The sequence below is a fragment of the Camellia sinensis genome, chromosome 10, assembly GCF_055761805.1.
Source record: "Camellia sinensis isolate YWXY chromosome 10, ASM5576180v1, whole genome shotgun sequence".
Taxonomy (NCBI): domain Eukaryota; kingdom Viridiplantae; phylum Streptophyta; class Magnoliopsida; order Ericales; family Theaceae; genus Camellia; species Camellia sinensis.
Window position 1 is genome coordinate 131,112,393 of NC_138970.1, and position 13,877 is coordinate 131,126,269.

At 38.8% G+C, this 13,877-nt stretch overlaps 1 long non-coding RNA gene across 1 annotated transcript; it reads right to left on the minus strand.

The window, feature by feature from the left end:
- Window positions 1–13,069: 13,069 nt before the first annotated feature.
- LOC145801316 (uncharacterized) lies at window positions 13,070–13,642 on the minus strand. Its single transcript, XR_014342616.1, has 2 exons — window positions 13,450–13,642; window positions 13,070–13,319 (listed from the first exon to the last, which is right to left on the minus strand). It is a non-coding gene; the product is annotated as an uncharacterized LOC145801316 (long non-coding RNA).
- Between the last annotated feature and the right edge of the window lie 235 nt (window positions 13,643–13,877).

Consider the following 13,877-nt stretch of genomic DNA (forward strand, 5'->3'; position numbering starts at 1 on the left):
TATAGCTTTGGCACATTTGTGAATGTGCTAATAGTCTTGGTTACCTTTATTAGGATGTCAGGACGAGGGCGTGGTAGGCGTGGCAGGCATGGTAGGCAGGAGGTACCTTTACCGAATGACGTTCCGGCAATGCAGGAGGGAGTTGGTCAGGCCAACGTGGCAGAGCCAGCGGGTCAGCAGGCTATGGGCGCCTTGGCCCGAGAGATAGCAGGAGCTTTGGGTATTCTCAGAGCTGAGAATCAGGTTGCTGAGGCAGGGCCTTCTTTCTTGAAGAGGGAATTCTTCCGGTCTAACCCAGACGAGTTTGTTGGGGATCCGAAGGAGCCACTTAAGGCTGACGAGTGGTTGGAACAGATGGAGAAGACGTTCGAGATGCTGGGCATCGAGAACGGGGCTTTGAAGGTGACCCTAGCATCCTTCCAGCTGAAGGGAGATCCGGGTCAATGGTGGAAGTACGAGAAGGGCAGTGTTGGTGGTGCATGGGAGGCGTTTGTGAATGCTTTCCAGGAGAAGTTTTTATCTTCAGCTGCAAGGGAGAAGCTGAGGGAACAGTTTTGCCAGCTTAAACAGCAGGGCTTGTCAGTGGCCGAGTTTGAGGCTACTTTTACTAGTCTGTTCAGGTTTGCAACTGAACTGGTGGCGTCCGAGGAACGTCGTTGCTTTGAGTTTGAGCGGAAGTTGAGGCGTGGACTCAAGCTGAGGGTTGGAGGGTCATTTATCCGAGAGTATAGACGTTTGGTGGATGCTGCAACTCATATGGAGCTCATGATGCAGGAGGAGGATGAGGGGCAAGGAGGCTCCAAGAGGAGCCAAGATGGTCAGGGTGACGGCAGGAGACAGAGGGGTCCTAACCCCCAGCTGTCTCAGGGTGGTTTGGCTAGGTCGACCTTTCTAGTGCCGATTACAGGCTCTGGGAGAGGTAGTCAGGGGGATTTCACCTGTTACAAGTGTGGCCAGCTGGGTCAGAAGGTTTCAATTTGCCCGCAGAAGGGAGGGGGTCAGCGAGCTGCTTCTTCATCAGCTAGGCCTCAGGGCCAGAGTTAGGGCAGGGGCCAGTCCTTGTCTTGCTATCAGTGTGGTCAGCCCGAGCACCTGAAGAGGTTTTTCCCGCAGTTGAGTGCCACTTCGGGAGCATCTAGTTCTAGGCAGACCGAGAGGTTTCAGCCAGCTCAGTCTATGCAGGCCTCGAGGGCCAATCCGGGAGCTTCGTCATCCCAGTCTGTGCAGCAGTCTTTTGCTCCTAGAGGTGAGCAGTTGGATCAGGAGCCTACAGGGCGCGTGTATGCTGTTACCGCGTAGGATCTCGTACCGGCTCCATCAGTAGTGAGAGGTACTTTTCTATTTTGCAACTCGGTTGCTAGTGTATTGATTGATACGGGTGCGTCTCATTCTTTTGTATCTGCTGCATTTGCATCTGTGTTGGAGTTGGAGTTAGCACTATGGGCATCTCCTATATGTGTAGTATCGCCTGTTGGTGGTGAGTTGATCTTGAAACAAGGTGTTAGGGGTTGTGATCTAGAGGTCGCCGACCATAGGCTTCCTTTTCCTTTTGTTGTCATGCCTATGAAGGGTTTTGATGTTATTTTGGGTATGGACTGGCTATCGTCATACCGAGCTGTTATTGATTGCTACCGCCAGAGGGTCACCGTATGTACCTTGAGCGGGGAGTGTTTCCATTTCTTGGGGGACCGAGTTGGTAGTGTGTTGCCACTAGTGTATGATCCGCGAGGGCGGGGAGAGCTTAGTGGTCTACTTGCTCGCTTTATCAATAGTGAGTGTGATGAGACCCAGATTCTATTGCCGAGGGTGGTTTGTGAGTATTCGGATGTCTTTCCCGAGGATCTCGTTAGTTTGTCACCTCACCGAGAGATTGAGTTCTCTATTGATCTAGTGCCCGGCACAGCGCCGATTTCTATGGCACCCTATCGTTTTGCTCCAGCAGAGTTGGTTGAGTTGAAAGTTCAGCTCCAGGAATTGCTAGATAAAGGTTTTGTTCGCCCTAGTGTTTCGCCGTGGAGAGCACCAGCCTTCTTTGCTAAAAAGAAAGATGGTGCCTTGAGATTGTGTATAGACTACCGGAAGTTGAATCGGGCTACGGTCAAGAATAAGTACCCTATGCCCCGTATAGATGATCTGTTTGATCAGTTGAAGGGTTCCCGTTGTTTCTCTAAGGTAGACTTGAGATCGGGTTACCACCAGTTGAGGGTCAGGGAGGAGGATATTCCGAAGACGGCATTCCGTACGCGGTATGGCCATTATGAGTTTCTGGTGATGCCATTCGGGCTTACCAATGCACCGACAGTCTTTATGGACTTGATGAACCGGATCTTCTGGGAATTCTTAGACCATTTTGTGGTCGTTTTCGTGGACGACATCCTGATTTACTCGCCTTCAGAGGAGGAGCACAAGGAACACTTGAGAGTGGTGCTTGAGTTGCTTAGAGCCCATAGGCTGTATGCCAAGTTTGGGAAGTGTGAGTTCTGGCTAGGAGAGGTGAAATTCTTAGGCCATGTGGTATCCAGGAAAGGGGTGTCTGTTGATACATCCAAGGTAGAGGCAGTACAAGATTGGGCACAGCCTAAGAGTGTGTTTGAGATCCGCAGTTTTCTGGGATTAGCTGGGTATTACCGTCGGTTTGTGAAAGATTTCTCCAGGCTAGCTTCGCCGTTGACTAGATTGACGCGGAAAGGGATCAAGTTTGTATGGAGTGAGACTTGTGAAAAGTCGTTCCAAGAGTTGAAGGTTAGATTGACCACCGCTCCGGTTTTGATTATTCCGGAGAGAGGGTCGGGTTACGCGGTTTATTGTGATGCCTCACGAGAGGGTTTGGGTTGTGTATTGATGCAAGAGGGGAAAGTGGTAGCTTATGGCTCACGTCAGTTGAAAATTCACGAGAAGAATTACCCTACACACGACCTAGAGTTAGCAGCAGTGATCTTTGCCTTGAAGATTTGGAGGCACTACCTTTATGGTGAGAGGTTCGAGGTGTTCTCGGACCACAAGAGTTTGAAGTATCTGTTTACACAGAGAGACTTGAATTTGAGGCAGAGGAGATGGATGGAGTTCATTGAGGACTATGATTTTGAGTTGCACTATCACCCGGGAAAGGCCAATGTTGTGGCCGATGCCCTTAGTAGGAAATCCATTAGTGATATAGCCTGTATTGCCATCCGGGAATGGGAGATGTTGGGTGCACTTGGCGAATTTGATTTGCATCTGGGCGAATCTGTTGAGGCTGCGGCCTTGTTTTCTGTTGTTGCGCAGCCTACACTTGTGACTCGAGTGTTAGAGGCACAGAGAGGTGACCTTGAGGTAGAGTCCTTCCGAGAGAAGATCTCCAGTGGGAAAGTTGAGAAGGGTTTGACGGTGTATCCCGACCAGAGTGTGAGATACCGAGACCGTTTGTTTGTGCCGGAGTCTTGCCGAGAGGAAGTACTCCGAGAGTTCCATCATTCACGCCTTGCGGTGCATCCGGGAGGCACTAAGATGTATCGGGATTTGGGTCGCCAGGTTTGGTAGCGGGGTATGAAGAGAGATGTGGCTGTTTTCGTGTCTAAGTGCCTTACTTGCCAACAAGTGAAGGCCGAGCATCAGAGGCCAGCGGGTTTGTTGCAACCCTTGCCTATTGCCGAGTGGAAGCGGGAGCATGTCACTATGGACTTCGTTGTAGGTCTTCCGAGGACTCAGCGGGGTAGTGATGCCATTTGGGTGGTTGTAGACCGGTTGACTAAGTCGGCGCACTTCATTCCTATGCGCGTGAGGGATTCGGTGGATCATCTCGCCGACTTGTATATTCGGGACATAGTGAGATTGCACGGGGTCCCAGTGACGATCGTCTCAAATAGAGATCCTCGTTTTACTACTAGGTTGTGGCAGAGTTTGTAGAGTGCCTTGGGCACTAAGTTGACCTTTAGTACGGCCTATCATCCTCAGACTGACGGGCAGTCCGAGCGTACTATTCAGATCCTTGAGGATATGCTTCGAGGTTGTGTCCTGGACTTCAGTAGGACGTGGGAGAGGCACTTGCCATGGGTAGAGTTTGCCTACAACAACAGCTTTCAGTCTAGTATCGGTATGGCACCGTTTGAGGTCTTGTACGGCCGACCGTGTAGGTCTCCAGTTTGTTGGGCCGAGGTAGGTGATGCACCTTTGTTGGGTCTGGAATGGGTGAGGGAAACGACGGAGAAAGTTGAACTTTTCCGTAGGAGGCTGGTTACAGCCCAGAGTCGTCAGAAATCTTATGCCGACCGTAGGAGGAGACCTTTAGTGTTTGGGGTAGGTGATCATGTCTTTCTAAAGATATCACCTAGGCGGGGGTTGATGAAGTTTGGGAAGAGTGGGAAGTTACCCCCTCGATTTATTGGTCCTTTTGAGATCCTTGAGAGGATTGGCGAGGTTGCCTATCGTTTAGCCTTGCCGCTGCAGTTGTCCGGAGTGCATGACGTGTTTCATGTGAGCATGCTTCGGAAGTATGAACCGGATCCGTCCCACGTGTTAGATTGGACCGACTTAGAGGTAGATGAGGATGCCTCGTACGAGGAGAGACCGGTTCGGGTCTTGGATAGGCGGGATCAAGTTCTGCGTGGTAAGACCATTCCTTTGGTGAAGGTTTTGTGGAAACATCACGGAGTGGAGGAAGCCACTTGGGAACGTGAGTTGGAAGTCCGCGAGAAATATCCGGATTTGTTTGTTGATGCGTAATTATATATTAAGATTGTGAAATTTTAATGAACTTTAAGGACAATGTATATGTCTTCAGTTGTAAAACATTGTGAATGTTTTGGTTAATGGAAGTTTGTTTTAACATTGCGTATGTTAAGTATACTGTGGAAATGCAAGCATAATATTAATGCTGCATGTGTTAAGAAATTGTGAAAAACAGGTTGAAATTGGTAGATTTCAAAGGAATGCATGTTGATAATGTAGGTTGTTACGTGTAATGTGAAATGCCTCTTGAAAAGAGATGGGATTGACCAGTAATGGGTCGGGTTGTTTAATATTATGTTGTAATATTGTTGAGAATGGAGAAAACCTGTTTTTGAAAAACTTGTGTTTAATTTCGGGAACGAAATTCTTTAAGGGGGGAGATTATAGCCATCCCGGTTGTCCCTCTACTGCTCGGTTGTATTTCGGACTCGGTTCCGTGAAGTTGGTGGTTGTGTACCTTGTTGTTATCCTTTGATTCCACCAGTGTGAGTTTTAGGATGTTTTGGGCAGGTGGATTGCAGGTTGGTTGAACCTTAGTCTCAAATCTAGTTGTCCAGGTTTTTGGTGTTACGCTCGAGCAGGTCATTATGCGCTCGAGCGGAGTTTGGTTTTTGGTTGTCCACTCGAGCGGGTCTTTTTGCGCTCGAGCGGGGTTTACACACTTCCAGTATTTCGTGGCCCTGCAAAACTTCTGCAGGTGTGTTTTCTACACTCGAGCGGGTTTCTTGCACTCGAGCGGGATTGTTGGCGCTCGAGCGGGTAGTTCTTTTCCTGAAAAGTTCTGGGAGATGAAAATCTGCGCTCGAGCAGACTGGCTTTTCACGCTCGAGCGGATGTGTTTTGCTTTTGTTTCTTGGCGCTCGAGCAGGACCAGATGTTTGTGTTTTACGCTCGAGCGCTCTATTCTACGCTCGAGCAGGTCGTGCGTATATGAGTTATCCACTGGGTGATTTTAAATCACTTTTTACTTTTCTTTCTCTCTCCTACTTTTTCTAAAACCCATTTTTGAGAGCCCCTCTCTCTAGAAACTCCCTTCTCTCTAGGGTTTGATCTAGTTAGAGTGTCCTCTTTCCCTTCGGCCTTCGTAAAAGTTGTGTTGATCGTCGAGGGCGTCGTTTTGATCTGAAAATCTTGGTTTTTGGAGCACTTTGGTTTTGGTCTTTTCTCCATCTGAGCTCTAACTTCGAGGTAGGGATATCCTACTCTTCTTTATGAGTTTTGTCTTTAAATTTTAGCATTTTGATATGTTGGGGGTTGTTGGGTAATTTTGAGAGAGTTTGGGCCTTTGTGAAATTTTACAAAAGTTGGGGTTTTAATTATATAAAACCTAAATGCATGTTTGGCATGAAGGGATGAAGTAAATGTTGAAACATTGATGAAAATGAAAACGTAGAGGGTTGAAATGTTAATTATGGAAAATGCCCTAATTACATTGATTGATTAATTTGTACAATTAATTGTTGGAAATGAGGGATTGAATTGAGAATGTGGAAATTGGAAAGGGAAGGGATTAGAGGGTGTAGTTGGATCATTTATCGCTCACCTAATTGAAATGTTGATTTAATATCCATTTTTGTGCATTTATTTTATGTTTAGAAATAACTGCTTTGGGCTATCGGTGGAGGATAGTCTTGATTGTTGTAGACAATGCATGATGATTAGGCAAACTAAAACTAATCGATTGAATGCGTCATAGAGTATGACGGTGGATAGAATACATTAATTTTATGTATTGATTGATTGTGTATAGAACCTTTGTGTTTATATGCATTGTGTGCAGAGGAGGAGATGGGGGATGTACTCCGCGGTTTAGGGGAAGATGGGGGATGAACCTCTAAACCGGATAGTGTTGGGAGGAGATGGGGGATGAACTCCGTAGATACAGCTCATATGCTTGTCTAGAGAAGTGAAGATACAGCTCATAGGCTTATCTTTGAGAAGTGTAGATACAGCTCTTATGCTTGTCTAGTGAAGTGAGGATACAGCTAATATGCTTATCTGTTGATGTGTTGATATAGCTAATATGCTTACATATTAAATAAAGGTAGAGAGTGAAAAGTGACATAAACTTGTATGTTATGAAATTGTGATGTGATATATGTGGATGTATCAGTGTTGGCCACCTATCAATTGCTAATCTTTGAGTCATTGTTCATAGTTGGTTTAGTATATTTCTGCTGGGCTGTGGCTCACCCTATATGGGAACATTATTTTCAGGTACAGGTAGCATGCCACCTCCAAGGACATAGCTTGGGAGGCTAGAGCCGGACAGACTTTTGTTGTCTTATTTCCTTTTGGATGTATTACGTGTAAATTCAAGCCAAGGGCTTAATGTGTAATTGAGTTAGTACTCTCTTTTGTAACCAAGTGTTAACTTGGAAAGTTGTAAGCCCGTAGGGCATTTGCTTTTGTAGTTAACATGTAATACTTTTGTAATGAAATACTCTGATGAATTGAAGAATGTGGATCTTTTATATATAAATGTAGGTTTATATTGATGGGTTTAATGTCATTATTTTGAGGGCGTTACATGTAGAGAGGGAGGTTATGGGCAAAATGGGCTAGACCTATTGGACCCAAAAATCACCACACACGGGCGCGCCGCTGCAGCTGCCGCCGTCCGATCGGGCGGGCGGGCTGGGCCTGGGCTTGGGCGCGGCTACGTGGTGTGAGGTTAGGTTGGGCTTGTTCGACCCAATACTATTCTTTTTGGGCTAAAAACATTTGAATTCAATTTTATTTTTTGGTAAATAAAATTTGTCCAATTTAAATTTCAATTTTTTGAATTCAAAATTGGGTCTGTTTTTCTCCCACCCAAACAGATTTGAATCTGTTTAAATTTCAGAAAACCCAAACAGATTTAAATCTGTACAATTCGGTTTTATCTGTTTGAATTTGAACCCAAACAGTACCAATTCAAACCAACAGGTTCAGTACCTATTCAAACAGGTATGCTACCTGTTCAATTCAAATTAAAAGAGTGCCACTACATTTATAAATAGACTAGCTCTCATTTGATGTTTCATTCAATAATTTCGTCCTAAATATTGTCTGCCTTCTCTGCATTTTTGTTACATTATTTTCCTTCTAAGAAAGAGTGTAAACACTTAGTATGTTCGTTGTTCAAATAAATTGTAGTGCTGCATTTATTCGTTGATAGATCATTTTATCCTGGGAGATAGACGTCCATATTCTGAAAGCACCATAGAGAGGACGAATCTGTCTTAAGGACATAGTGTCGAACACTGGACTTGATCAGAATATTATTTAAGAAATTAATCAAGTAAGTTGGTTATTTATTTTCTGTTATTTATTTATTTATTTATTTAAATCAGATTTTGATTTTGTTTTTGTAACAAAATAAAAATCTGTTTTTATTTACTTTACTTTATTTTCCTGGTTTGATTTTTGTAATCAAACAAATTCTCTCATTTCCTTTATTTCTTCTATATTCTGGTTGTTGTTAAGTACACAACAGAATTTAATTTTCAAATACAGTGAAGATTGTCCAACAAACATATGCTTGCATCATCCTACAATTGTATGTGTGCTTTAATCAATGCATGTTGCAATGCACTATGCCACCCCCTGCATCTGTACCTTCACATTACATAGCATAATATGCAGTACAATGTGTTCAGTTATTTTGATTAGCAGGTGGGCTTAGCCAAGTCAAATTCATTAAATTGGTTGTATATATTAAATTATGTTGTACGGTAATTCAATCCTTCTTCTTCTTCTTGTTTTCATATATTAAACTATTCTGAAGAGTCGTTCTGTGAAGCAAAGATTTTGTATTTGGTTAATTTTATATTCATTGTATCACAGATTCTTGTGTTTGCTGTTAATAATTTTTTGTGAATTGATTATTGTGCATGTTGTCTTTTCATTACCATAGCAGGTCATTGGCTTCCTTTCTATGTTTTCTATGTATCCGGTTGGCAAATTCTTAGTGCCTTTCTTTTTATAACACTGACTAGTAAAATAAAAAAAAAAGAAAGTAATTACATCATTAGGTTCTTATGAATTCCGGATAAGTTTATTTGATCTATAGTTGAATTCTATCTTTATTTGATCATTATTTTCTTATGAATTCTGGAGAACTTTGAAGGTCAATTGTTTTATAGATCAAATTACTTTGAAGATCAAATGCTTAGTTTCTTTCTTTTTGTGTGCGTGTGCGCCTGGAGAACTGCTTAATTACTATCATCATTTGAAACTTCTCCATGACTTTCTTTTTAGGAAAGATTTCATGGTATTGTGTTGTATGTAATTATAGTCAGTTATATACCTATTGGAGACTCATCGGAACATCTGTAGGACATTACATTACAATTTACACGCTTTGTTTTTAGCTACTTCAAACCTGTTTTTTTTTCTTTTTCCTTGTGAATTTGATTATGTTTTGTGAACACTTGCCTGATGAGTTTTCATTTTTGTACTTTATTTTTTTTCCTTCTTGCACTGTATCCTTGTGACTCATTTACTCCAATTATTGCTTTTAGGGGCCCCATTCTGATTTTTCTGGACCAACTTCAGGGTGCAAAGGTTGTGTTGCAATTATTAGAAACAATCAACTTATTGTTGCCAACGCCGGTGATTCTCGTTGTCTAATATCAAGGAAGGGCCAGGTAATGTACAATTGAAGAGGACTTCTGTCATTTTATATTTCTGCAGATGGTTCAAAAAGGGAATTATTTACGCCCACGCCCTTAGATGGATGTTCTCTGTAGCTGAACTTTTGTAGAAGTAGAACATGGTATTTGACTTGTAGTGGATAGAAAGTTCATGGTATTTTTAAATCTTGTAGATGTAAAACATGTTCGTTATGGGTAATATATTGATGAAATACATGTTTATGTTACTACCCTGCTTCCTTCCTTTCGGTTTCCATTTTCCCAAGCTGAGTGAGAGAGAGAGATTCTTGTAGCTCTGCTTTGTCCTCTTTTCATAGTCATACTTATTTGATGATTTTAATCTCATTGGTAGGTATAATAGAGAGAGCTTGAAATCTTTTTCTTTTCTTTTCTTGGATAACTCAATAGCTTGATAGCTAATTTCTATTTTATTGCAGGTGACATGGAGTTTAAGCAGAATAAGTTTTTACCTGCTGAAAAGCAAATTGTGACTGCTAATCCAGATGTAAATACTGTGCGCATTTTTTTTTTTTTTTCCATTGTAGATAATTTGTTATGACATTGTTTTCCTAAAAATAATGGATGCTGATTATCTTTGGGAATATAAATAAGAAGAAAAACAGTAATTCACATCACAAATCAATGAAACCTTTATTGAACTATTTTGCTTGGCTACACCTACATGAAACTGGTTTTGCCATCCTACTCTATCAAGGGCCACAAAGCAAATATGTATTTACTTGTAAATTGTTTGTTGGCAAGCATATATTACTCTCCTGTAAATTTTATCTTATAGATTGATTTTGTGTTTTATTAGACATCTTAATTAGTTTTTGTACTGTATAAATTAAGTTAGTACTGCCATGGAGGTTGAGAGGGGGTGAGAATAGAGCAGAGGGAGATGGTTTATCTGTGTATCGAGGAAGTTTTCTTTAGTTTGTTTTAGGAAAACTCTATTCATACATGAAATTCGTACAAAAGCTCCACAAGAATGATGTGGGAATGACATTTTTGTAAATACATTTATCTTGATGGGTGTTTTGTTTTAAAGTGAAATGTGGATATTGAGTCACATCATGATGCATGAAAATTCTATATAAATTTTCTATTTGTATATTATTACTCTTAGTTTTGAAGAAGCACAAATAACACTATTGAGTTTGGTTCTCATTTTCTGTTCAATATATAGTCGAATTGAAGATTTGAGGTTACTAAAGATTTTTATCAAAATTTGATCTTTAAACTAATTGATCTTCTATTTTCCATTCATGTTCACGTTTTGATTGGATTTTGAAGCCTAGAAATATTGTTGTAGTACTTTTTCTATTTAAACAATTGGATTATCCTTTTATGTTCTACCACTGTTCTATTCATGATTGGCTAGAAATTTAATTGATTTTATTTTTGGGTTAAACATAGGGTTTGAAATTGAAATACAAAAGAGAGATTTTCAAATGAGTTCTTGAGAAAGGTTATGGGGTTGTGTTTATGATTAAGATATGTTAAAATGGTGGATTTCTCTACTTGAAATTGATTTTTAAAGAGCAAGGGGTTTTGACCTAAAATTATGGATGTTTGGTTTGAAAAAGGAAATGGAAATCGATGTTGGGTTTTGTAAGAATGGAATGAATGCAGATGTTGATGAGGATGGTGGAGTTGAATATGTAATATCACTTCCATTTGAAAATGATGAGATTATATCTTTTATTGAAAATTATCTGTTGAATAGAAATATCTATTTTGAGTTATCGGTGGAGGATAGCTTTGAATTTTTTTTAAGAATAGTAAAATTTTTTGTCTCAGATCAACTTGTAATGATTTGACAACTGTCAATTTCCCTTTTTAGCAGCATGAATTTTATGAAATTATTATTATTATTTTTTTTTTGAAAATATGTTTATGATTTGTATCATGGAAATCTTTGTACGCTCCACCTCAACTATCGGTTGTGTAGTTGGAAAGTTGACTTGTTGAATTAGGGTTCACCAAGTTTCCATCAAACTTCAAAGAATGATGACCCATCATCAATAGTATATGATTTATCTATTAAATCAAACATTTAAAGATTAACTTCACAAATCAAAAAATCAGACATACTTCAAAATCATATGAACATTTGTGAAATCTTAATTAAAGAAACCTTATTCCAACTCATGTAATTTGTTTAAAGTGATGTGTTTGAAGTGATGAAGTCTACTGGAACCATTCAAAACTTTCATGATATGGATTATGTTTTTTTTAATCGTTATCTAATGATGATATTAAATATTGGTAATTACTTATAAATAATTAATAATGGACAACTACATCCAGTTTTAACCCTTGTTTTAAGGAAGGATTAATTGTGTAGCACTTTTATGAATAATTAAAAAATTATTTTTTTCATATATAAAATGAGATTTTTGAAAACAATTATAATGGATATTTTCTCTATAAAAAAATAAATTTTGTGTATTATAATGTAAAAAAATCATTTCTAAGAAAAAAAAATATCAATTATTGATTGGTAATGATTAAAATCAAATAAAAAACGAAAATTTCTTAGATATTAAAATAAAACTGCTTCCCACCTTTAATAATAAAAAATAAAAATAAAAAAATTTTGTTGTTCACTTAATATTGAAAATAATTTAAGAGATACTATGTCACTACTTATCACTAAGCTTACCTTTTGCTACAAAATATGGCCATCTACTTACCACTAGAACTGAGGGTGAAAATTTTTGACACAAAACAATATCATGATTTGAATCGTACATGAAATTAGCCAGTTTGGATTTACTATTGTTTAATACAAATAAAAACATGACATGACCCAATAACATAAATATTAAACAGGTCAAACTTACATAACATGAAGTTAATACATATAACCTGTTTGATGATCATTACTTACTTTCATGTTATTTTCACTAAGGGATGCTATGACACTTTGAATCACTTATGTAACTCTATTTAACTAAATAAATACATATGCAAAATAAGATTTAAATGCTAAAACAATTTCTTATTTTTTCAATTACGACACTTTGATCAGTATTGAACGGGTAGCAAGGGTATTTAAGTCAAAATACCAACAAAAAGTCGTGTTTTAAAAGATATTTATTATTTTTCTCAATCTATATAATAGTGGGGTAATTAAGTTAATAAATAAATTCTTAACAAATGCACTTATTAACAACACCACATAAAAATAAATATATTACCTAAAACAAAGCTTTGAAATTTGAATTACTTCTTACAGAAACCTGTTATTTTTCTTTACCGGGCTCCCTTTTTTTTCAAGTGGAAAGATAGGATAAAATGGTTCAATCTCGTACTACAATTCTCAAAGAAAAAATAATAATATATTTATTTTAAGTCAATCTAACAAAAATAATAATGATATTATGGTATACTTTTTGTAAAAAAATAAAATAAGTATGGAATCATTATATTGATCGGTATTTTTTTTTTGTCTAATAATGTTCTCAATGATAAAAACAAAATAAATGTTGAGTACGAAGATAATGAACGGGTGAGAAATGAAAGAGTTTGAAAAGGCGACTGTAAAAAGAAGAAAAGAGAAAGAGAGAGAGAGAAATGAAAGAGTTTGAAAAGGTGACTGTAAAAAGAAGGAAAAAAAAACAGATATATATATATATATATAGAGAGAGAGAGAGAGAGAGAGAGAGAGAGAGAGAGGATGTGAGGGTATTTAAGTCACAATACCAACAAGAAGTTGGGTTTTAAAAGACATTTATTAGGGAAATTCTATATTCACACACCACATTATCTCTGTGTACATCCTTTCTCACTCCACACACTTAGCAATTTGATTTTTAGGTATTTATCTCAATCCACACACCCCACATTCCATATATACCCATTTAATAAAAAAATGTGCACACTCTCATCAGATTATATTAGACAAAATTCATAGACAACTCCAAGGCTCTGATAAGCCAAAATCAATACTGTCCTCCAAGATTCTTTCTGCAACTACCAAAAAAACAAAAAAACAAAAACAATTTGATTAAAAAACACATATGGGTTTGTTCCAAAACACAGATTAAAAGCAAACACATTTCTCAGAAAACACAAATTAAAGGATTACCCATCTCACCTTAACACGATTCTGATAAAACCCAATTTCTAGATCCATGAAGGGTCTCCTCAAAACCTCATGGAAACCAAATTTAACCCCAAATTAGGAAGATTCAAAGATGACCCATAACAGAAAACACCTTCCGCAGCAAACAACTTCAATGAAATTATGTAGTAGACACCAACAAATGATACACACAAACTAAAAAAAAAACACAAAAACATATAGTTTAATAAATACCGATTACGTGGACTCTTGTGGAGTTAGCAATTGAACCACCATCAATGAAGAAAAAACACGAAAAGCCATAAAAACGAGTGTGTGCACACCCTCATCAAATTATGTGGGTAAGATGTGTCTGGAGAAATTGTGAAATGTGTAGGTGACATGGTGGTGGGTGAGATGGTAATTTTATTAAAGGATAAAATTGTGATTTTGAAAAAAAT